Source organism: Elephas maximus, chromosome 4, assembly GCF_024166365.1.
Source record: "Elephas maximus indicus isolate mEleMax1 chromosome 4, mEleMax1 primary haplotype, whole genome shotgun sequence".
NCBI lineage: Eukaryota > Metazoa > Chordata > Mammalia > Proboscidea > Elephantidae > Elephas > Elephas maximus.
This window is the reverse complement of record NC_064822.1, coordinates 153,791,277-153,817,624: the sequence shown is the minus strand read 5'-3', so window position 1 is coordinate 153,817,624 and position 26,348 is coordinate 153,791,277. Positions and strand designations below refer to the sequence as shown.

Sequence of the window (26,348 nt, the reverse complement as noted above, 5' to 3'; positions counted from 1 at the left end):
GAACTTTAAAATAATATGACAAGTGTAGAAGTAAACCATGATGGGGAGGGAGAACGGGATAGATTATATAGTTGGTTGAATGTTACTTTGTTTACACTTACGTTTTGTGTGTCATGGAATCGATTCTAACTCATAGCAACCTTATAGGACAGAGTAGAAATGCCTCATAATGTTTCCTAGGCTGAAATCTTCATACAAGGAGACCTGGTTGCATAGTGGTTAAGGCTTCAGCTGTCAACCGAAGGGTCAGAGGATTGAACCCACCAGCTGCTCCATGGGAGAAAGTTGTGACAGTCTGCTTCAGTAAAGATTAGAGCCCTTACTCTGTCCTGTAGGGTCACTGTTCATCAGAATAGATTTGACATGATCACCAAGTATTTCCTTTTGAGGAGCCGCTGGTGGGTTCAAACTGCCCATCTTTCAGTTAGCAGCAGCCGAGCACTTAACCACTGTGTCACCAGAGCTCCTTAGAGGAGAACTACCCATAAGGTTTCCAGGGAGCAGCTGGTAGATTAGAACTGCCAACCTTTTGGTTAGCAGCCTAACGCCTAACCACTGCCTCACTAGGTAAACCAAAACCAAAATAAACCTCTCACGTAAACCAAAACCAAAATAAACCCATTGCCTTTGAGTCAATTCCAACTCTTATCGACCCTATAGGAAAGAGTAGAACTGCCCCATAGGGTTTCTGAGGAGCAGCTGGTGGATTCGAACTGGCAACCTTTTGGTTAGCAGCTGAACTCTTAACCACTGGGTGACCAGGGCTGTTCCTCTCAGGTAGTGCCTCTTAATTACTTAGAAAAGTTACAGGTGTAAAAGGATGCAATATATCAAATTAACTGTATCATGCCATTCTTCTAATGTTGTTAAGGTCAATGCATAATGAGCTTCTTGTACTGAAACGCAGCTTTGGGGGCTAATTGCTATCTGGAATGTCTCTGGCATGGGAAGGAATGAAGAAGGAAGAAGACTAAGGAAGAATGAGGAGACATAGATGTACAGTAATTTATCTCCTGGCTTAAGGCTATTTATCCAGCTCCCTGAACCATGTAAAACAAGGTAGAGAACCAGGAAATTGGCAAGAAAGCTGTCTAAGACGCCAGAAGGCCATGCTTTAAAACTCTCATGCCTCACTTTAGGTGCTTACTGAGTATGTTTACTCATATTTTGGATACATTTTTATAATATTTTGTTAAGTAGTTTTCTAGCACACTGTGAATGCAGATAAACCCATTGCTGTCCAGTAGATTCGACTCATAGCAGGTAGATTCAACTGATAGCGACCCTATACAACAGAGTAGAACTTCACTCTAGGGTTTCCAAGGAGCAACTGGTGGATTCAAACTGCTGACCTTTTTTGGTTAACAGCCCAGCTCTTAACCAAATTTGAAGAAACTGGAAAGGTGGTTCAGAGGGAAGCAAAAGTATTATAAGAAAGAAGTGAAACCTGACTTCTTGTTGCTGAAAATGGTGTTTTTTAAGAATCTCCTTGCCCAAATTTCTCAGGTTACAAAGTCTTACTCTTGCTCCAAGACCCATTTTAAAAGTCGTTTTTTCGATGAGACATTCCCCCAACTTCTGTAGGTAGGGTCAGTTCCATGTCTGTTGCCATAACTTTGTATTGAATCAGTGCTTCCATGATTCTGAAACATCAATTAGAAAATAATGATTTAGTAAAAGTTTAGAGGTTAAAAATGAAAAATTACATTTAATAAACATGTTACAGTTGTCGTTAGCTGCAGTGCATTCGGTCCCCGACTCATGGCAACTCCATATGTTTCAGAGTAGACCTGCGTCATAGGGTTTTCTTGGCTGTGATTGTCACAGATTGCTGGGCTGTTTCTTCTGCAGAGCTACTGGGTAGGTTCGAACTGCCAGCCTTCGAGTTAGCAACTGATTGCAAAACGCTTGTGCAACCCTGGCTCCTTAAATAAAATGCGGAAGTATTTTTATTAACTGACAAAAGCATATTCTTCTAGGCACGTTCCACTTTTTTCAGTAATATTCAAAAAAATTGAGTCTGCCAAGGCTTCTGAAGTCAACTGAGTCATTTTGGCCATTTGTAAGAATATGATGGTAGCATGTTGCTTTTTATAACCTATGTTCTGTGATCGTAATTTCCTTAGCTCTTAAAACTGGCCTATAACTTTGAAAATTAATGAAGTATGTTGATGTTTGTTTGAATTTCCTATTTGTTAAAATCAGTTTCTGTAATAGTCTTTGTGCTTTTTAAATTTTTTATCCTTAGTGGAATAGTGACCCTGAGTGCTAATGCATAAAAAGGAGACACTACCCTTTTTTAGTATTTTTTTTTTTAATTGCTTTGCCTGGCTTGTGACAGGCAATCTGTGTATACTAGCTTTTGGGTTTACTGCTACTTCTTAATTATAGAGTTACTAATTTTAAGCAAAAATGAGGGATTCAAATTCTCATAGACTCAATATGGAAAAAAGACTTGAATGTCCTATTTTGGGGGCTAAGAATGCTGAGAGGTAGAATGAATGATTCCTGAAATTATTTGAGCAAGGGAAATATTGTATTTTAAAATTCGTATTTATTCATATTTATTACAAGTCTGTCTGCTTAGATAGCCTTAGGTAGACTGAGTTTTTCAAGGGGAAGTTCTAAGTTGGTGGTAGTTTGTATGCCTAGGACCTAGCGTAGTATCTGGTACAGAAAACCAGAAACCAAACCTGGTCAATTCCGACTCCTAGAGACCCTACGGGACAGTGTAGAACTGCCCCATAGGGTTTCCAAGGAGCACCTGGTGGATTCCAACTATTGACCTTTTGGTTAGCAGCCAAACTCAACCACTGCGCTCCAGGGCTCCATCTGGTACAGTTGTTGTTAGGTGCCATCAAGTCGATTCTGACTTATAGCGACTGTATGTACAAGAGGAAACACTGCCAGGTCCCGTGCCATCCTCACAATCATTGTTATGCTTGAGCTCATCGTTGCCGCCACTGTGTCAGTCCGTCTCGTTGAGGATCTTCCTCTTTTTTGCCTACCCTCTACTAAGCATGATGTCCTTCTCCAGGATTGATGCCTGCTGATAACATGTCCAAAGTATGTGAGATGAAGTCTCGCCATCCTTGTTTCTAATGAGCATTCTGGCTGTACTTCTTCCAAGGCAGATTGGTTCATTTTTCTGGCAGTGCATGGTAGATTGAATATTCTTCGCCAACACCAAAATTCAGAAACATCAATTCTTCAGTTTTCCTTATTCATTGTCCAGCTTTCACATGCACATGAGGTGATTGAAAATACCATGGCTTGGGTCAGGGGCACCTTAGTCTTCAAGGTGAACACTTTGCTTTTTAACACTTTAAAGAAGTTTTTTGCAGCACATTTGCCCAGTACAGTGCATCTTTTGATTTCTTGACTGCTGCTTCCATAGGTGTTGCTTGTGGATCCAAGTAAAATGAGATCCTTGGCAACTTAGATCTTTTCTCCGTTTATCATGATGTTGCTTACCGGTCTAGCTGTGAGGATTTTTGTTTTCTTTATGTTGAGGTGTGAGGCGTACTGAAGGCTGTGGTCGTTGATTTTCGTTAGCGAGTGCTTCAAGTCCTCTTCACTTCCAGCAGATAGGGTTGTGTCACCTACACATTGCAGGTTGTTAATGAGTCTTCCTCCAATCCTGATGCCCGGTTCTTCTTCATACAGTACAGCTTCTCAGGTTATTTGCTCAGCATACAGATTTAATAAGCGTGAAAGGGTGGAACCCTGGTTCAGAGTGGGCCTTAAAAGAAAAAAAAGAGTAGTAACCTGGTATCATCATTTGCTTTTTTAAATAGTTTGAAATTTCTTAATTGTCCAAGATAATTTGTTTATATCATTGAGAGATTTTTATGTGAAATGCTTAAAATTTTCATTTTATAAGGATAAGCTTCAGCTTATGGCAAATATAACCTGAATCTGCCAAATAAAATGAGTGCTTTTGACAGGGAGAAAGTTTGAGTATTATACCGGTAGCAGTCCCGGACTTCAGACCTTGCTTTAATTTGAGAAATTGACTTTGGCTTACTGCTTTCATATTTACAGTTAGGAGAATAGAGTTAGAAGAGGAGTGATTCTGTCAGAAGTGTGTTGCATGTAACATTTGAGTTAATCTCTGTAACAGGCCTCCAGGTAAGGTGATGGTTTCATTCTCTATAGACAGAAATGAGTCAGTTTACTTATCCGAATGATGAGTAGCTAAAAAGCCATGTTGACTGAAGTCTCTTAACTCCCTAGTCCACTACTCTTCCTGTTATATACTGGTATACCTCTGACATGTACCAGGAGTTTAAAGTAATGTCAAGAACTAGATTTTTTTCTTTCCTTAGAATTAAAATATTTTTGCATGATTCTTAAAGCGCTTATCTAAGGATTGAGGAAAACTGTAAAATAGGTTAGGGATTTGGTTTATTCTCACTGACTCTAAATATGCCCTGTAAAAAACCAAAAAAAACCTGTTACCGTGGAGTTGGTTCGAACTCGTAGTGACCCTTTAGCACAGAGTAGAACTGCCCCACAGGGTTTCCAAGGAGCAGCTGGTAGATTTGAACTGTAGACCTTTTGATTAGCAGCAGAATTCTTTTTTTTTTTTTTTTTAATTTTTACTGTGCTTTAAGTGAAAGTTTACAAATCAAGTCAGTCTCATACGAAAAAATTTATATACACCTTACTATGTACTCCTGGTTGCTCTCCTCCTGAGACAGCACACTCCTTCTCTCCACCCTGTATTCCCTGTATCCGTTCAGCCAGCTTCTGTCCCCCTCTGCCTTCTCATCTCCCCTCCAGGCAAGAGCTGCCCACATAGTCTCATGTGACTACTTGAGCCAAGAAGCTCACTCCTCACCAGTATCATTTTCTGTCTTACAGACCAGTGTAATCCCTGTCTGAAGAGTTGGCTTTAGGAATGGTTCCTGTCTTGGGCTAACAGAAGGTCTGGGGACCATGACCTTAGGGGTCTTTCTGGTCTCAGATCATTAAGTCTGGTCTTGTTATGAGAATTTGAGGTCTGCATCCCACTGCCCCCCTGCTCCATCAGGGATTCTCTGTTGCGTTCCCTGTCATGGCAGTCATCGGTTGTAGCCAGGCACCATCTAGTTCTGATCTCAGGCTGATGTAGCCTCTGGTTTATGTGGCCCTTTCTGTCTCTTGGGCTCATAATTACCTCGTGTCTTTGGTGTTCTTCATTCTCCTTTGGCCCAGGTGGGTTGAGACCAATTGATGTATTTTAGATGGCTACTTGCTAGCATTTAAGACCCCAGAGACACCACTCACCAAAGTGGGATGCAGAATGTTTTCTTAATAGATTTTATTATGCCGATTGACCTAGATGTCCCCTAAAACCGTGGTCCGCAGACCCCCGCCCCTGCTACTCTGGCCTTCGAAGCATTCAGTTTATTCAGGAAACTTCTTTGCTTTTAGTTTAGTCCAGTTGTGCTGACCTCTCCTATATTATATGTTGTCTTTCCCTTCACCTAAAATAGTTTCTTGTCTACTATCTAGTTAGTGAATACCCCTCTCCTTCCCTCTCTGTTTAAACTGTTTCTTGAGTTCTTATAATAGTGGTCTCGTACAATATTTGTCCTTTTGCAGCTAATTTCACTAAGCATAATCTTGTTCAGATTCCTCCACGTTATGCAATGTTTCACGGATTCATCATTGTTCTTTATCGATGCATAGGATTCTACTATGTGAACGTACCATAATTTATTCATTCATCCAATGATGGGCACCTTGGTTGCTTCCATCTTTTTTGCTGTTGTAAACAGTGCTGCAGTGAACATAGGTGTGCATAGATCTGTTCATGTAAAGGCTGCTATTTCTCTAGGATATATTCCAAGGAGTGGGATTGCTGGATCATGTGGTACTTCTATTTCTAGCTTTTTTAAGGAAGCGCAAAATTGACTTCCAAAGCGGTTGTACCGTTTTATATTCCCAGCAGCACCATGTAAGTGTTCCAGTCTCTCCACAACCTCTCCAACGTTTATTATTTTGTGTTTTTTGGATTAACACCAGCCTTATTGGAGTGAGATGGTATCTCATTTTAGTTTTGATTTGCATTTCTCTAATGGCTAATGATTGTGAGCATTTCCTTATGTATCTGTTAGCTGCCTGAATGTCTTCTTCGGTGAAGTGCCTTTTCATATCCTTTGCCCATTTTTTAGTAGGGTTGTCTTTCTGTTGTTGAGCTTTTGCAGTATCATGTAGGTTTCAGAAATCAGACGCTGATTGGAAATGTTATAGCTAAAAACTTTTTCACAGTCTGTAGGTAATCTTTTTATTCTTTTGGTAAAGTCTTTGGATGAGCATAGGTGTTTGATTTTTAGGAGCTCCCAGTTATCTAGTTTCCCCTCTGGTGTTCGTACCTTGTTAGTAATGTTCTGTATACTCTTTATGCCATGTATTAGGGCTCCTAACGTTGTGCCTATTTTTTCTTCCACGATCTCTATCGTTTCAGATTTTGTATTTAGGTCTTTGATCCATTTTGAGTTAGTTTTCGTGATGGTGTGAGGTATGGGTCTTGTTTCACTTTTTTGCGGATGAATATCCAGTTATGCCAGCACCATTTGTTAAAGAGACTGTATTTTCCCTATTTAACTGACTCTGGGCCTTTGTGAAATATCAGCTGCACATATTTGGATGGATTTATGTCAGAATTGACTTCACATTTTAAAAGAAAATAGTGACCATTGATAAAAAGTAGTGTTTTGGATGATACCTGGGGGAAAAAGTTTGTAGTAGAAGAATATACTCAAGCTTCAAGAAAGCACTTATGTCAAAACTGTAAATGACAAAATGTGTTAATGTGAAAGAGCACGGATCTGTAGAGTTCATCTCACAGGATTGATATTGAGCTTAGAATGTTGACGTACTACGAATTGATTCAGGTGACTATTGCAAAATACAGTTTTTTGTAGAGACTTACCTCTAATAAACAATTTTTGTGACATAACCTTTTATTAACCTTCCTGTAAAATACAGTGTTTTAACCCCTCCACCTTATTAATGAAATGTCTTTACAAAATTATTTTTGATAATAAAACCAAAAAACCAAACTCGTTGCCATCAAGTCAATTAGTAGAACTGACCTATTCGGTTTCCAAGGAGAGGCTGGTGGATTTGAACTGCTGACCTTTTGGTTAGCAGCTGAGTTCTTAACCACTGTACCACCAAGGCTCTGTTCTTGATAGTATATCTGTAAAAAACGTGAAGATTTGCTGCTATTGAAGGGGGAAAAAGTGCCTTAGTCCCTAAAAGAAATTTCATAAACAGAAATGGATGAATATTTCAAGCAGTGGCAGCATTATCAGGATGAGTTAAAGTAATTCTTGGTAGAAAAATAAATATGTTTTAGGCTGTATATGTTCCAATACTTATTTATTTTAAAATATCGGTAGGTATAGTCATACTGTGTAGATAAGCAGCATCTAGGAGAGTCTAGAATGTAGTAAATGCTCAGTAAATGCTAACTGGAAACGTTCTAAGCTTCCAGAAACTCCTTAACCGGAATTTCTATACATTTTATATATAAACTGTAGAAAAGTCAGGAAAATAATTGATGTTATGAGTTTATTTCAAAAAGTGAATTCTAGGGTAGGATTAATATGAATGTAATGCAGCCCATCACAACTCATGTATTTACATCGATGGCAGTGGGGTATAATGACATTTAATATTTAGAAGACACTCGCTGAACTTTTGTGTACATAGCAAACACGGTGTCTACTGTGCATATGGGAATAGAGGTGAAGGTGAGGGTACCAAAAAAAAAGCAAAAGTTCCCTAACTACTAGTATAGTAAATTAAAGAGAAGGTGAGGATTAAGGAAAGAACTTTGTTGACTATGGAGTGAATATGGAATAAGGAGCCTCTGGGCTGTAAACTGGGGACTTGGTGTTTTTTAATTCTGTTTCAGAGGCGTGATTAGAGTCCTGTTAGTGTGGGCTAAGGAGCCCTGGTGGTGCAGTGATTTAAGTGTTCAGCCGCTCCACAGGAGAAAGACGTGGCAGTCTGCTTCCATAAAGATCACAGCCTTGAAAACCCTATGGGGCGGTTCTACCCTGTGCTATAGGGTCTATGAGTCAGAATTGACTTGACAGTGATGGGTTTGGTTTTTTTGCAGGGGGCGGGGGAGTGGTTAGTGTGGGACCAATAAGGTAGGACAGATGGAAGGGGCTGTAATCCATTTACAATGTATTGCACATGTTGTGGGCTAAGGGAACAGAGTGAGGTGAAGGTCAGCTACATGAAGACTGAATTTGCTTCTGAAGTGAACCAGAAAAACCAAACTTGTTGCCATCAAGTCAATTATGACTCATAGCGACCGTATAACACAGAAAGATATTATATTTAGTGTTTAGTCTTTTTTTTAATTATATTTTATTGGATACTGGTGATATTTAGGAAACCCTGGTGGCGTAGTGGTTAAGTGCTACAGCTGCTACCCAAGAGGTTGGCAGTTCAGATCCTCCAGGCGTACCTTGTAAACTCTGTGGGGCAGTTCTACTCTGCCCTATAGGGTCGCTATGAGTCAGAATGGACTTGACGGCCGCGGGTCGCGGGCGGTGATATATAAATAGGAAATGGGTTTTGATTTATCAAGGACTAGGGTTGCCAGGAAATCCTGGTTGTGTAGGGGATAAGAACTATGGCTGCTAACCAAAAGGTTGGCAGTTCAAACCCACCAGATGCTCCTTGGAAACCATATGGGTCAGTTCTACTCTCCTATAGGGTTGCTACGAGTCGGAATTAACTTGATGGCAACAGGTGGTTTGGTTTTTTTTTTTTTGGTTTTAGGCTTCACAGATATAGCAAATAAAAAACAGATTATTTAGTTAAATTGAATTTCGTTTTTTTTTTTTTTTTTTTTAGTGTAAGTATGTCCCAGGTGGAAACCCTGGTGGCATAGTGGTTAAGAGCTATAGCTGCTTACCAAGAGGTCAGCAGTTTGAATCCACCAGGCGCTCCTTGGAAACTCTATGGGGCAGTTCTACTCTGTCCAGGGTCGCTATGAGCCGAAATCGACTTGATGGGAATGGGTTACGTCCAACATATTGCATGGGGCAAACTTATACTAAAAAATTATTTGATGTTTATCTGAAATTTAACTAGGTGTCCTGCATTTTATCTGGCAGCCCTGCTAGCACTTGATGAAACAGTCGATGAATTGTTTGTCTAAGGTGGAAAACAGGAAGCTAACATCTAGACAGATAATACAAAAGTTTTTAAAAGGATACCAATATTGGAAACAAAGTTTGAAGAGCATCTGATCATTGTGGACCAGAGTGGACAGGAGGTTTTTAGATGCAGAATGGAAACACTGGAGTCAATACAGTGAACCAAGATTCTGAACCATTAAAGTGAACTTGATACTCAATCTAAATTGTGGCTCAGTTTGGGGCTTTGTCTTATTTATTTTCTGATACCAAACCCAAACCAAACCTAGTGCTGTCGAGTTCATTCTGACTCATAGCGACCCTATAGAACAGAGTAGAACTGCCACGTAGAGTTTTCAAAGAGCGCCTGGTGGATTCAACTGCTGACACTTTGGTTAGCAGCTGTAGCACTTAACCACTATGCCACCAGGGTTTCCATTATTATTTGAATAGAGGTGTGCAATCTCTTTTTTTTTTTTTTTTTTTTAGTTTTCTCTGTATGAATAGTTCCATCTTTGCTATTTTATTTTGTATATTTATGCATTGTTTCTTCTTTGCCAGCATATATAACATTTACTTTCCACTCTTTTATCCAGTTTCCACCTTTGTCTTACCTCTGCAGTTAAACATGCTAAATGCTTACCATTAGTCTTTTTGCAAAAGCTTCCCTAGTTTTGTCTTGGTTGGATGCAGCTAATGCTCTAGTGAATTTCTCAGAAAGGGAAGATTTATACAGTGTTTTCTGAGTTCTTATACATTCAAAACTCCTTTTCTTTCTGTAATCCTAGTATTGGAAGGAAAGCTTTCTCCCACATACTCTCCTTAAGTTTCTTAGAAGTGCTGCTCCACTATTGACTTTCTTTATGTGCTGCTTTCAAAGTCTAATTTTCTTTTTTTTTTGAGTAATTTGAATTTTTTTTTGCTCTAAGGCTCTGAGGATTTTTTCTTTGTCTTTAAACTCTACTGATTTTACTAGAATGTGTTTTGGATTGTTCTAGATCAGATTTCCCAGGTATACAGTGGACCTTTTCAGTATGCTAGTTTAGATTATCTCTTATTTCTGGGAAGGTTTCTTGTCTTGACTTACAGTTTAAAATATTTTGTTCCCTTTTTTTTCCTTTTTAAAGGATTCCAGTTATACATATGTTGGAGCTCTTGCATGTCTTCTGTTTCACCCACTTTGTTCTGACCCTTTTTACTTAATTTATCTCATTTTCATTCTCTTATTTTCCTGCGTTTCATATGCCTTATTAGATTTTCACTCAAATTTGTGCTCCCTTGGGCATTTTGTAATTTAATTTCTGAGATGATTTTGTGATTTTTTTTTTTTTTCTGCCAATTACTTCCCTGAGTTTGGACGATACTCATTTCTTCCTGGATTTTAGTTCTTTTGAATTTTTTATTTTAGGCCATCTTATTTTTGTTCACGATATCTCCAAATACTTGTTTGAGGCTATTTTATTCAATATGAGGTGTTGCTTCACAGTTGTCTTCTGTTTCATGGTTTGTGTGTATGTGGTGGTAGTGTTACTATTGTGTAGGGAGAATCTATCAGGTGAAATGTTATGATTTATATTCTCTGTTGTCTTCTTCCATTAGTATTGTATGAAGTTGGTTTAATCCCCCTTATTCCTAGGTGTTTTGTGGACAAGGTTCTTAGTTCAAGAATGCTTTCCTCTATTAAGATAGAGAAGATGCATTTTTTTTTTTTTTAAGTGTTAGTGGTGGTAAAAGGAAGAGGCAGGGTGTTGTATATCTTTTTCTCTTTGGCTTCTGCAGAATCCTTAGTTTTCCCTTCTTTTCCGTTACTTTCGTATCCCTGAGAAGCACCTGTCCCCCAAAGCACTGTTTGAGCCTACCACTTCTGTTGCTGTTCCTTTCAATTTCTGTGTAGCTAGTATTGTGAGCTTAGCAAGTTCCAGTGTTAAATATTTTGGCAATTGGTGTTGGACTTTGTTTTTCTGGATGATTTTTTTCTGTACTTCATTTGGGCCCTCTGATCCTCTCTTCTCTTTTCATAGGGTCTCCTAAGCCTCACCTCTAATGTGCTAAGCATCACAGGTTTGCGGAGGCACTGGGTACTATGTTGGATTTTGGTGTTTATTTCTCTTCTTACAAGTAATTTGTGGTATTTTGTCTCCTAGTAATGCTAGAGGTATGGGCCATGTGTTGTTTTATTTGTAGTCCTTCTGATTTTATGCTTTTCATGAAGGATGTGAGGAAAGATTGGGATTCAGGCTGCTGCTTTTATCTCCTCCTGACTTCACGAGTTCCGGAGGAGCTTTTTAAAATGAAGAGTCTAATCCTGGAAATTCTGATTCTGTCAGTATGGAGTGGGCCTAGGACTCTGAAATTTTTTTAAGTGCTTTAGATGATTTTTTGATACAAAGCCAGTTTAGGGAACTGCTTGTCTTAGGGAACCAACAAACTTGCTCTATAAAAGGCCAGATATTAAATATTTTGCGCTTTGTGGATCATATAGTCTTTATTGCATGTTTTTCTTTTTTTAAATAACACTTTAAAAATTGTACCCAAAAAAATCATTTTTAGCCTTAAAACCAAAAAACCAAACCCACTGATACCAAGTCAATTCCAACTCCTAGCGACCCTATAGGATAGAGTAGAACTGTCCTGTAGGGTTTCCAAGGCAATAAATCTTTACGGAAGCAAACTGCCACATCTTTCTCCCAAGGAGTGGCTGGTGGGTTCGAACCGCCAACTTTTTGGTTAGCAGCCAAGCGTTTCAACCACTGTGCCACTAGGACTCCTTTCTTAGCCTTAGGCTTTGCAGAAACAGGCTGTGGGTGACTTTGACGAACCCCTGCCCCAGAACACCTGCTTCAAACACCTCCCCCCCCCCCCCAGCTTGGTATGAAAATTAGTGTGATGTTTACTTTTTTGAGAGCCTGAAACAAGGAGTGTTTTTATTACCTTAAGCATCTTTGGATCTACTCAGGAGTATAAACCAGGGCATGGGTTGAGGTGCAAGCCACTAAGTATGGAAGTGACGATATGAAATGAGAAATATAAATGTAGATGTTACCAGTTTGCTGCTTCAACAACAGAAGAGCTTTATATGATACCTGTAAAACACCTGAGTTCACAAAATGCTGTACTTCGGTGCCCAGCACACAGATCATCACATTGCTTAGTACCTATACCTACTATGCCTGTAAATATGTGAATCACAAGTCCTTGGAGAATAAATTGTAAAGATCCCTCCAAAATTATTTGTTTAAATGTTAAGGAATTTATACCAAAGTTATTTTGACTTTTGCATGGCTGATAGTGAGCTTTTCTGGCAGTATACGGGTTTAGTTACTTCTTAATGTAACTTCTGATTTGTGTTAGCAAGACAGACAAAATGTCTTCCTATTGCTCATGGTCAGAGGGTTTGCTCTTAGTGTTAAAGCTGTATCATATGGTCTGAATGTATTGGAGAAGGTGGGTGAAATCTTACTCTTTGAATGACCACCTTTACCATTTCTGATTCCCCGACAGTAGTATTAAAAGACTAGCGTTCACCCAGTGAGCACAGAGGCCATTCTTAGATACTTGAATAACAGTATAGAAGTGAGAAGGAGTGGGCTTATTAGCAGGCTCACTAGTAATCGAGCATCTCCGAATGTCACTCACTGACAGGTTCTTCTTCCTCCACCCACTAGAAGAAGCATGAAATGGAGACCAAATGCCCACTTTTTAAAAATGACTTTTTTTAACTTTTTTAGAGCCACGTCATTTAAGCCTTTCGTATTTTGTGAAAACATTGATTTTCCATTGTTGAATCACTATTATTTGAACATGGAGTTGGTGGAAAAAAAGGCAGCGTGTTAGTCAGCTTTCTCTTTGGTCACAAATTATCCTGTTTATCTTCATTATTCACTGATGCAGTCTGTTTAAAAGTCCTTTTACACAGACTCTTACTTTGTGTGGGGGACTGCAGTTAACATAATAGTTTTGCTTGGTACAGTCACCTGGGCTCCTTCTCCCCTGTGTTGGAGATAATATGATTTTCATTTCCTTGCCAAACAAGAAAAATGGACAGTAGTTGTTAAATGGTTTCATTCCCTCTTATGCCCTTTCCTCTTATGATCCATTTTTCTCAGGAGCCAGAGTAATCATAAAGCGTAAATCAGACCATAAAAACCCGCTGCCATCGAGTCGATTCCAACTCATAGCGACCCTATAGGGCAGAGTAGAACTGCCCCATAGAGTTTTCAAGGAGCGCCTGGCGGATTCGAACTGCTGACCTTTTGGTTAGCAGCCATAGCACTTAACCACTGTTTCCAATCAGACCATATCACTTTGTAATTAAAATAATAATCAAATTCCTTGCCATGGCCTACAGTGTCCTCAGTGTCTGGCCCCCGTCCCAACTTTCCTGGAGTCCTAGTGGCAAAGTGGTTAAAAGCTCAGCTGCTAAGCAAAAAGGTGAGCAGTTCAATTCACCAGCAGCTCCTTGGAAACTGTGGGGCAGTTCTCCTCTGCCCTGTAGGATCACTGTGACTCGGAATCAGCTCGGTGGCCACGGGTTTGGTTTGATTTTTTTTTTTTTTGGGTCCAGTTTTCCACCTCATTGCCTACTCGTCTCCTTCTTGTACACTGTATCAGCCACGTTGGTCTTTTTTCTGCCCCTTTGAAACGTTTCAAACTCATTCTTGCCCCAGGACCTTTCTATTCTTTCCACCAGGAATGCTCTTCCTTTGTATCTTCTTGAAGCTGCCTCCTTATTGTTTTGGAGACTGCTTATCACCTCAGATAATGTCATCCCAATATGCATGTGATACTCTTCTTCCTGAATCATGCTCACTAAAATAGTGCCCTCACCTGCACAGTATCCCTGTCACTTTTTTGAAAGTAGATTAGATGGTGAAGATGGATAATTAGTAGAAATCCAGTGCTCATTAGGTCAGGGACTCTGCCGTGTTCACCAATGAGTCCTGTTCCCAAAATAGTGTCTGGCACACAGTAGGCACCCATTTTGAGGAATGAATGGAAGTTTTCGCCAATCCATGTGATTTTTATTTCAATTAAAGTATCTTTCTTTATTGATAAAATGTATACAGTGGTGTATGCATTCCCTTACCCCACTGAAAGAAATTCAGTGGAAGTGAAAGGCTAATGTAACTGGTGATATCTCTTCCATGGTTTGACTTTCCCTGACCCATGGTTTGTAGCAGTAAAGTTTTATTTAAAGGAAGATTTCATCATTAAGGATAACCATATAATAATGACTCTTAACTGTAACTGGGAGAGTTATCTGTAATCAGTTACCGTTTTTTTTTTAATTATTATTTCAGTGTTCAGTTTCATGAGTTAGTTAATAAGTTGCATTTACCTGTGCTTTTGTTTTCTAGAAAAACAAAGTTGTATGTCTGTTTTCCTGTAAGAGCATCTGAATTTAGAGTTCTTTCCTTTTTTTTTTTTTTTTTTGGTAGTTAAACAATGATTTTATTGCTGAAGTATATAGACAAATTTATGCAACCAGGGCAGAGGCTGTGGATGATTCATATTTCCAATTGGAGGGGAGGACTGTCTTCGTCTTATAATATCTAGCCAATTGATGAATTCCACTCTCAGTGAGACGGAGTTTAGCATCCTTATCCTTTCCGTTCTTCTCGAGATGCTTTTGAACAGCAATAGCTTCCTTAATTAAATGGTAGAGATTCTCAGGAAGATCAGGAGCAAGTCCTTTGGACTTAAGGACTCTTAAGATTTTATTGCCTATCACAAAACATACTAGTGCAACGCATTGCTGATCTCTTAGGATCACACCAATTTGTGAAGGAGTCAGGCCCTTCTTGACCAATTTTTAGATCTGCTCCTTCACGTCGTTAGACGTCAGCTTCAGCCAGGCGGGGACGCTGCAGCGATAGGGCAGAGCCAACTGGGACAGGTGCTTCCCAGGAGCATGCATGGGACCCACAATGGTGGCAGTCAGGCAACGAAAAAGAGAGCGAGGGTGGAAACTGAATTTAGATTTCTGTAGCAGTGACTTGACCCTGAAGTTGCCTTAAGCGTTGACAGGTTTTAGCCCCTTCCCTTTTCATGAGTCGTGTGCTTCTAAAACTGAACAGAGTTTTCCCAGCTCCAAAGACCCGTTCAGGCAACTAATGTTTAGTCTTAATTTCTTCAGGAAACTGGAGATCCACTGCTACCTTTCCTGCTTACTTAGCCCAATGTTCTGCAGGTGGGTTTAGGCTGAGTTGAGTTTATAGTGAACTAAAGCTCACCTTCTTTTGAAACTCTGAATATTCTGTCCTTATGTATGGCTTTTTCTTCCCTTAAGAAATCTGAATGCTGGGTTTTGTATTTGTAAAATTTCATTTTGTTCCTTATTTTGTCCCACTTTTTGAACCTGTAGCCTGTCATCTGGCTTACGAGATATCACCTTGTGGCATTTGAAAATTGCGTCTTTTATGTCTTCATTCAAGTTGTTGATTAAAAACAGTGAACACAGGATGAGCAAATAATTTAATTTGTTATTCTATTATGCTAAATTCTGAATAGCCACACTTGATTTTCTGGTACTGTAGAGAAGAAGAAATGAACACTGGTAATGTTTTATAGTAGGAGGAATAAGCAAGTGAGAAAAGAGTTGAAAGAACCAGTTCATGTACGTATTTTCAAAGAAACAGTAGTAGTACTTCCAGTACAGTTTTCTTTGTAGAGGAAGCTGCGGAGAGAGTACATTTGTTCTGTGGCATTTTCAATCTTAAAATGAGTAAAGCATAAGTTTCCCAAGCCTGGTCTTGTGTTCTTCCATTTAAAGTATAGTGAATCAGATACTGCCATTAGTGAGTTAGGAGGAGAATATTTGAAGGACAAATTAACCCCAGTTGGAAACTGTTTCTAGGGTATAATCACTGCCTCCTACTTCTTAGCACACAATTGAAATTAAACTCCTGTGGATATATCACTAAGAACAGCTGGGCTCTGCATAGGAGTACTTCAAAAGCTGGGTCCGGGATCCATGTAAAACAAAAAAAAAATACCAGGTGTTTAATATCCTACTGGGTATGTATTCAGTATCATTTGGCAATGATAAAGGAAATTTCTATCCCTGGTCCTTGTGTTACTTGGTTGGCACCATCAGCCATAATGAAGTAGTGTTAATCTTCAGAATTGTGAATTACTTTTCATAGTAGCGCTATAGTTTTCTCCCCCCCCCCCCCCCTTTTTTGGTTGTTTTTTGAGAGAGGATGAGAGAGAGAAACTTGTGAGAAAAAAAAAAAATTTTTATTTCATAGTGGACAGTGATTCCTACAAAGTTTTCCTCTGAGGAAATAAGTTGATTTGCCACTGTAAAAAAAGCTCACTTTTTGTTTTTGACTTGTAGTAGTAAAAAGATGGCTGCTTTGTAAGTCTGAAAATTACAATTTTTTTTTTTTAACGTGAATTTAGAAGAATAATTACAAGAATGTGAGAGCCAAAAAGTTTTGGTTTCTTTTGTGCACATGTAGCACAACTGTAGCAACAGTTGTAAAAGGAATAAGCTGCACCTATTTGCAGTTTTTATACCGTCTGTTAAAAGTGATGTCATTGCTTAGGGACCAAGCTTCATATATTCTCCAGACTGTGAGTACCATTTTGTTAACCCTTTAAATATTTTTTTAAAAAATTGAAAAAAAAAAAATTTTTTTAAATATTACCTGCATGAACATCAAAACAGTAGAAACATTTTTCCCATTAAAAAAAAATTGAAATATAGTAAATGCTTCTTTTTCAGATCTTATCTGGAAGAACATAATAATTTTTAAATGAATGTTCCAAGCCATATGCAGGTCATCTGATACTGCCACCTGAAATCTAACAAAATATATCACCAGCAGTTGTACCAGTGATCAGCTTTGTCAACCTTGTCAGTAATTCTTATGCAGTGCCTTCTATGGTTCTGTGCATCCAAAATGAATTCAGGAAATATATATTATTGAGAGTAAATTGAAAAACCTTGGTTTTAACCATTTAATCTGTACTTCCCAGAACTTTTCCAGAGCACCTTCAGTGGCTTTGAAGTGTTCTTTGAGCAACATTATTTTCTGGGGACATTTTATCATTTGTTTTTGAAATGATGACACCTGAAAATAAGTCCTGGCCTATCAAAGCTTTAAGGCAAAAGGAATATCTTCCTCAGAAAGATAACGGCACACCTACCATGGAGTTGTAATCGTGTGGGGGGCCAGCATGGAAAGGGCCCCTTTTTTACCTGCTTTATTAGAGTTTTGGAAACCCTGGTGGCGTAGTGGTTAAGTGCTACGCCTGCTAACCAAAGGGTCTGCAGCTCAAATCCGCCAGGCGCTCCTTGGAAACTCTATGGGCAGTTCTACCCTGTCCTATAGGGTCGCTATGAGTTGGAATTGACTTGATGGCATTGGGTTTGGTTATTAGAGTGACTGAATCTTGTGAAATATTTGTGGTCACGAACATGAGTTGTGAGGTTGACTTTTCTGAAATATAATAAAAGCACTTCATTGCTTCATCAATATTGGGGGTTGTGCAGATTTTATAATTGCATTTTTTTTTAAGCATTATAGTAAAATAAATACCATTTGTGTTCATTTGGCAAATGTTAGATGTCTTCCTTGTGCCAGACTACATACTTCACTCTAGGGATAAAAGATGGGCTTCTTAGGCTCATTGTAAACATAGCAATAACACAAATATTCATAAGGTTCAGAATAATATTTTTGAAAGAAGGAGCAACTAGTAATAGTAAAGTGCCTTCAGGAACAAGTGTGCCATCCTTCAGTGTAGATGAGTTAACCTCTGAGTATTTTGACTCGGAAAGAGATAAACTGATATTTATGTAAGGTTTTCTGTAATTTGTTACATATAAGTCTTGTGAAAAGAATGAGAATATGCGTAATTGCTAGAACACATTGAGGTTTCTAGCTCATTTTTAATGAAAAATTCTGTTCTTGAATTGTAAACTTTTTTGGGACCCACCTGTATATTTACATAATTTTTTAATGGGCTTTGGTAAATATTGATAATAAAAACCTGATCTCGTAAACATCAGAGGAAATTAGAATTTCTTTCAGAGTTAAAATTCCCCTGAATTTTGGTGCATGGTCTCCTACTACATAACACCCTTTCTTCCACTCCTCACCAGGGATACCTGCATAGCTTTACAGATTTGTGACAATTTTAAGTGCTTAAATATCTGATTCAAGTAAATTCACTTTCATTAGGCCATGCTTCCAGTTCTGTGGGACAATATTTCATATTTCCTTGGTAGGCTGTTTTTTATTTCCTATCTTCTTAATTGTATGTGCTGTTTTTCCAAACAGATGATGATCTGGGAGAGGTCATGTGCCATGCCTCCATATACATACATGCAAAGGTAGTTAGGGCAGTGTGGTGACGAGCAAACCACACTGCCTACATGTGAATCCCAGCTCTGCCCCTTAATACTTGTATGACTTTGGTCAAGTGATTTAACCTGCTTTGCCTTGGTGGAAAAGTAATCATACCAATTTCATGGGATCATAGTAAATATTAGCTATTTTACTGGCATCTGCTGCATCATAATCAGTCACTTTATATAAAATTGATGCAGTCTGGTAGCATCAGGGCCTGTCTGCATTCAGGAGGAGGGATGAGAATCACCATCAGTACAAAACTGATGCCTGTGTGCCGAAGGTCCCACATATCTTCATTCTCCCAGCATTACTATTTCTGATACTACCCCGTCCACCCCTCATGGCACTCTCTACCTCTTTGCTGAGTTTGATAGTTCTTTGTAGTGGCCGCACAGAACTCACAGACCATACTCACAGTTAAGAGGTTTATTAGGGAAGTAACAGGCTACAACTTGGGATCAGGATCAACTTGAAAGTAACAGGATACAACTGAGGAGAAAGCATACAGTTCTTCCATCAGGACAGCTTCCCACCTAGGGAGCTCTCAGCTTCTTCTCAGAGATGCCTGCAGGCAGGTGGCCCTTCTCTTGGCTGTGCCCCACTTCCAGGCCTTCTCTTGCCCATGCCCTCCTTGGGCAGGTGTTATAGCTCTTTAGCTCAGTCAAGTGCCCAGAGGTACTCCACTCTGTCAGCAAGCCTCCTGCCTGAAGGTACTCAGCTCTCTCTCACTCTGGGTCAGCAAGTCCACTGTAGCCACCTTGTGCTGGTCTCCTGGTGCCTGCCGCTCCTACTGCTGCCGCTTGTATTACTGTGCCATCCTGTGCCATCTTGCACAGTCTCTGGCCGTCTTCAGTGTTACAGCCCTCTCTTCTGGGTTGAGGAGGTTCTCAGCCCAGGGACCCCGGGTCCAAAGGACTTGGTCTGCTCCAGACTCCTGATGGTAGTTAGGTCCCACTAAACCTCTGTGCAATTGGTGCTTATTAAGCCTACTACTTGTCATTTCAAGTTATAACTCTCCCACCATACCATCAACTGACCAGTCCCCTTCGTAGGCCACAGTCATTTAATTTGTGTAGTAATTGACAGTGCCCACAAGGTCACTTAATCCTATTGAGTGGTGTTATGCATCCTATTTCATAGTAGACTGACCAATCTCTGCGAGGTGTGTAAAATTGATCAGTCACAGGGTAGGCTGCAGCCAACCATTTTTTTTGGCAGAACAAGCCCAAGGCCAGAAAGGCCATATAGACAGAAACCCATTGCACCGTAACTGACATCATAATACTCTATATAGGAATCATTCAAAATTGGGTGGTATTTCATTTACATTAGACAACAAGCCAAACAGGTAATACTCTGAAGTGTGTTTCCTATCATAGGCCCAGTTTCAAAGAATTTGCTTCTAATACTGCTTTGTGGTCACAGGTTCCCCACTTACCCATGGCTGTCTTTCCCAAATACCCTATGTTCAAAAATTGTATCTTGTGGCCAGTCCAAAAAGTTGTAATGAAGCATACTCTTTTGAGCCCTGTAGGAGCCCTGATGGTGCAGTGGTTAAAGCACTTGGTTGCTAACCAAAAGGTCAGTGGTTCAAACCCACCAGCTGCTCCATGGGAGAAATATGTGGCAGTTCGCTCACATAAAGATTTACAGTCTTGGAAACCCTATGGAGCAGTTCTACTCTGTGAGTTGAAATTGACTTGATGGCAGTGGGTTTGGTTTTGGTATGAGCGTAATACCTACTCCTTAAAATAATAACTCCTTAAGCCTCTTCTTATTGAACTAGGACTAACCAAAGGTTAAAAAAGAATCAACTAATGTGTTGATTGTTCTTTGTTGTTGTTGTTAGCCGCCATCAAGTTGGCCCCATGACTCATGGTGACCACATGCATGATAGAATAGAATGCCACCTGGTCTTGTACCATGCTATAATTTGGTTGCCTATTTGATTGATGTATACTTACACAAATGTAATTAAACATCTGTATATTTATTATTTTTGTGTGTGTGTCTCCTCTAAAAGAATATAAGCACCATGGGGATAGAGATGAGTCTGTCTTGCTCCCCTCTTGTGTTCCCAGTATAACACTAGCACTGAATAGTGCTCAGATACTCCTTGAATAAGACAATCTTTGAATATCTGTTCTTTTCATGATAAGGGATTTTAAAAAATATGCATAATCTTCACTTCTTCAGAAACTTATTGGAGACCTAGGGAGGTACATAATACAGACATGAAGAGTAAGAAAAGCCCCAATTCTAAATACCTGAATAAGTGAGATCTATTTTTTTTTATATTTTGGAGTAGATAGTGACTCAGTGTGAAGCTATGATGCCTACTGTACCACTGTTCTTACTCATGGTGTATTCATAGTCTCTGTATTTATTTACTTCATTTAAAAGTCTCCAGTCATGGCTAATGCATGTAACATCAGTGCTGGCTATATACCTTTATCAAGGATATGGAAATCCTTAAGCTTTGAATTAAAACTTAGCATAATAAAGATTACAGCTGTCTCTCAGGGAGAAATGTTGGATGCTTAGGCAAAGAGACATTATGCAAAATGTCACATTCATTCTTCTTTAATCCTCATGACAACCTTGAAGAATTGATAGCAGCATATCTAGTATTTATTTTATAGACAAGACATATAAGTCATGTGTGACAGGGTCTGAAATTAAGTGATTTTAGGGGGAATAGAAAGAAGGGATGAATGTGGTAAGATTGTGCCGGGAGAGGACCTTAGCTACTGATCAGATATTGGAGAAAGAGAAATCAAGAGGTGCTTTTGGGCATCTGTGGTGGATACTTTGACTGAAATAGGAAAGACTAGAGCAGTGTTACCTACAGTATTCTGTGAAACATTAGTTCCAGGAGATATTAATAGGTGTTCCATGGAAAAAAAAGAGTAGTTAAAAATAAATAAGGAAACGTTTCATATTATATATCCCTCTTGTAGATCCACAAATGCTCAAGGCTATGAAAAGTCACTGACTGAAGAAACTTGTTTGTACCGAACACAAAACACCTTTTTACAGCGTAACTATTAATGTACAGTGAATTAGTCTTCCGTAAGACTCCAGTTTGCAAAAGGCTTGTCTAGAGGAATTTGGAGATTGGGAACAGGAATGTAGTTTCTGAGTTTGAGATTGAGTTTGAGGTTAGGATTAGAAATTACCGGAGATTTTGGAAAAGAGTGAGAAATGAGGCTTGAAAGTATAGTTTTATAGGTCAGCTGAATGGAAGCAAGAAGGCAAATTTTGTAAAGGAAAATACTAATGCCAATTATCCTGAACCCAAAAGACTATTGAGCTGTGTGTGTCTTTCAGTTTTTCAGGACCTAAGGTGTATACAGATGTCATGCTAGACTCTATATGACCCGCAGTGGTCATATAACGAGGGGTACAGGTAATATTTATAAATATGAATCTAGAATCATAACTGTGGTTACTGGTGAGGTTAGAGCAGAGGACCCCAGGCAGAACATTGGTTACATGAAGAAGAGTTAGAAAGTGGATGCGGAATCCAGTGAGATACAGAAAAGGAATGCTCAGAGAGGTGGATAGAAAACTAGAAACCAGAAGAGGAGTGCTTCACTGGATAGGTAGCCATAGGTGTTAGATATGGAAGGATTATAAGATCATTGAGCCGATCTCTTTATTTCATACGTTTAGAAAGTTAAATCTCAGGGAGTTAGAGTGATTTGCTCAAGATTAAATGTTAGCACAGCAAAGTTAGGATTAGAATTGTGTCCCTTTGTAATTGTTTAGAGGTTCAGAAGGGAAGAGATTGCTAATGGTGATGGTGAGAAATATCATCCCTTGGGGGAAGGGTGACTGTCCCCCAAGAGGCCTCATATGTTAGTGATTGCATGGCCTTAGTGGATTTACCGTGGTAAAGAGTCTGAAATCTGTAGTCTCTAAAACCCAATTCATCCACACTTCAGTGATCAATTTTTGGGGCCATACTCATTAACAAAGCTCATGAGATTGATGTAAAAATCAGTTGTCAGTTTATTAATTTACAGTAAAAAAAATACAGCTGCCTTGGGAAACAGACTCGCAAGTCTTGGCTAGCACATTCTCTTCCCCATAGATTTGCCATGTGGAAAACCACATTATAATTAGAAGGTTGCTTAGTGAGTATGTAGGAAGAACAAGTGGTATGTTTGGAATGTGTAATGGAATCAGGCTTTTCTTAACCTCTCAAAGACTAGTAACCTCATCTGGCAATTGAGGGTAATAATAGTACCTTGCTTAAAGGGTTTTGGAATAATTAGGTAGAACGATCCATGTACTGCAAGTTGCTCAACACAATACCTGACACAGGTGTCTTACTTTTAATTGGCAACTGCTCTCGATGTTATAGAGCCCTGGTGGCATGGTGGTAAAGCGTTTGTCTGCTAACCAAAAGGTCGGCAGTTCGAATCCACTAGCCGCTCCTTGGAAACCTTTTGGGGTGATTCTGCTCTGTCTTCTTGTAAGGTCTCCATGAGCCAGAATTGACTCGATGACAATGGGTAAAATCAGTGTTATAATTCTCCACAATTAGGACAAAAGCACTTCTGGAACCCCAGAGGCAGTGTGGGCTTAGAACACACTCTCTCCTAAACGCTTTTTGAATAATAGCCAGATTTTCTTTTCCTGTTCTGATGACTGTCCATTGCCTGTGCTTTCATGGCTGACCAGCCCATTTCTGACTGCTAAATGCTTTTTTTCCATTAAATTAAATTGATTCATTTAATCTAGCTAATATCAGGTCTTGGGTCCTGGATTCCATTCTGTCCTATTTAGGTGGCTTTGGATGCTCTGATCCATTTGTTTATATTTGGTTAAACTCTGTGAAATTGCTGGTGTTCTACTGGTTTTTGACATGCAAAAATAGCAGTATCGTATGGTTTAATGTAATACTGATTTTAAAATCTAATTCCTCTCAGATGGTCCCAGCATTTCCTGGTAAAGAGGCTGACCACGTTGATGAGATCTGAAGCCTTTGTTTTAAATGCAGGAGTCTCTGCCTTTATACTTCTCTTCTTTACCTGTGATCAGGTTCTGAGAAGGTTCCGTTTATTGTACGTATGCTTGTCTTCCATGTAGTATATCATTTTTCCTTTTCTCTTTACATTTAAGCCATTTGCTTAGGCCAGCATTGAACATATAACGATTATTTGTACTTCCTGGATTGGTAATTTAAACTATGTGTTTATTAAGTAAAAATTCTGATTATTAAGCCAGTGTTTGCTGCTCAGTATACATTCCGTGTATGATATCCTAGATCATAAGCATCAACTTTACTATGTTCACAGTTTGGTAAGGATATTGTGTGTCAGTACCAGAGGTGGCAAACTCTTCGGTTGCACTGGAATTGAATGTCAGTGTAATGCTGATGGATCAAAGTCAGAATGCCTAACAAACTTAGGAAAGAAAACACTCTGTAGAACTAATTCTCTGATAGATTTGTAGTTCTCCCCCATGTACAGTATATGACTTCTGCATGGTTGTAATCATTGGGTAGATATATTTCTGTGTCTTCCCTTTACCCCTCTGAACATTGTGTCACAAATAGTTTTCCAGGTTGGTATTTAATTTTCCTAATCATAATTTTTAAGCCTTTAAGAATCTTAAACAGCTAATCATCTTATTTTAATTGTGGAAAGAAAATCTTTTTCTACCCCTGGGGTGTCACTTTTCTTTTTAAAGTAAACCAATCTAGTTTGGAGTTGAGCTTTTAAAAATTTCTAGATGTGTCATATAGCCTTCTAGCTTTCTAAATCTTAAATGCTATTATGTGTCATTATGTATAAGGACATGACATTAAAATACTGAATTAAATTGTATTTACTTAACAGATAAGTGTTGTGTGTCTCCTGTATCACTAGGCTAACTAAAACATACAATGCATACTGAATATGACAGTTTATTGGAAGTGAATTAAAAATGTTACTGCTAATAATAAGTTATAATAGTTGTAGTTTATTGAGTATTATTAAATGCTAGGCACGAGTTCTAAGACATTGGAATAGTTCTAAGATATTTCACTTACTAATTCACTTAATTTCCTAAAAAGTTTCAAGAGATAGTGTTATCCTCATTTTACAGATGAAGACACTGAAGCACTGGGCAAATTGGCCAAGGTCACTCAGCTAGTAAGGGAAAGTGCTGAGTGTAATCTAAGAATTAATGGACCTGCCATTATCCTAGTGATGATTCACTGGCAGGCCAGGCAGTTTCTTGAGTGTTGAAAGAATCTCTGCATCTCTGAGACTGACAGTCTTTTTTGCTAGCACCTGAGATGGGATTTACTAAAGGACTACTGTTTGTCTTCAATGGCGTTGTCAAATGTTTGCTAATTCAGTTCAGCTCCCCTGCATTGAGTAGTTCCCATGGATAGGCAAGGTGCTGTTGCTATAGTGGTCATTAGGAGATAGAGAGATGAGCAAGACCACCCTGTCTCAGAGCTTAGAGTTGTGTATAGTAATTGTAGTAAATGTCTGTGTTACAAAGACTTGAAGAAAAAAAAAAAAGAAACAGATTAAACCCAGAAGAAGTTAGTAGAAAGCAAAAGGAATAAGCCAGCTTTCTGTAGGGAAAATTTCTTCAGAATGACAATAACAAAACTAAACCAGTTGCCAAGGAGTCAGTTCCAACTCATGAGGACCCCATGTGTGTCAAGTAGAACTGTACTCCATAGGGTTTGCGGTGGCTGCATGGAGACCCCATGCATGCCAAGTAGAACCATGTTCAGTAGGGTATGCAGTGGCTTATTTTTCGGAAATAGATTACCAGGCCTTTCTTCCGAAGTGTCCCTAGGTGAACTCGAATTTCCAATGTTTTAGTAAGCAGTTGAGAGCTAACCAAACCTTTTGTACCACCCAGGGACTCGCAAAATGACAATAGGAGACAGTTATTTGAAACTTGGCAAAAATAAAAAAAAAAAAAAGGAGGTGAAGGGTCGGAGAGCTGTACTGGTAGAAATGGATGAGAAGAGGGATGCTGATTGGCCACATGCCGCTGTCAATAGCCTCGCCTCTTCTGTTGAGGGGAGATGCTTACAGGCTAGATGCTGCCCAGTTTCCATGACTGTCATGGAACTAATCCCTCCTTTTCATTGCCTCCCTGGTTAATTCATTTTACTTTCTCCAGTTTCTAGGAAGGGAATTAGACATTCCGATCTTCTCAAAAGATGGCATAACTCTCTCTTCAGTCTTTGTTCTAGGGAAAAATCACCATAAGGTTACAGTAAGGCAAAAAGAAAAGTTTAATTAGGCCTGTGTTCAAAGAGGCAAAAGTGGGAAACGGGCAAGCATGCTGCTGGAGCTATGTCTGCCCAAGTCCAGGGAATATTAAAGAGTAGGCAAAAGTAGGAAAATGGACACGCATGCTACTAGAGCCATGTCTGCCCAAATCCGAGTTACAGAATGATCAGTATATATTAATGTTACAGAGGGGTAAAATCATTGAAAGCTTCACCTTTTCACACATTGGCTAAACACTGCCAAATCACTGTGATTCTACATTTTGAATTGTCTTTCTTAATAATCATTGGTACAGGTTTTAGTAAGGACAGTCAGGAAGATCTTCATTGGTCCAAAAATCTTACTATTCACTAAATGCTAATAGAAAAAGATAAGAGTGGAAAGTATGTAGGTCTTTTTTTGCTCTATATAATTAGTTTATATGAAAGATTCCCTAAAAGATGTTTTCCAGGTTTGTCCTAGCTATTGTCTTATACCTCAGAGCCCAGTTGATGTGTCCTTGTGAGTCCAGCTGCAGCAGGGCCACATTCTTTATGCTTAAGGACAGGGCATAATGACTCCAATTGTAACCTCCTAAA

General features: G+C 39.1%; 1 protein-coding gene and 1 pseudogene across 5 annotated transcripts in view; one reads left to right on the top strand and one right to left on the bottom strand.

The window, feature by feature from the left end:
- ATP2B1 (ATPase plasma membrane Ca2+ transporting 1) overlaps positions 1–26,348 on the top strand; it is a 128,406-nt gene that overhangs the window by 17,452 nt on the left and 84,606 nt on the right. The gene's annotated exons all lie outside the window — the stretch shown is intronic.
- LOC126075859 (40S ribosomal protein S13-like) lies at positions 14,560–15,072 on the bottom strand (annotated as a pseudogene).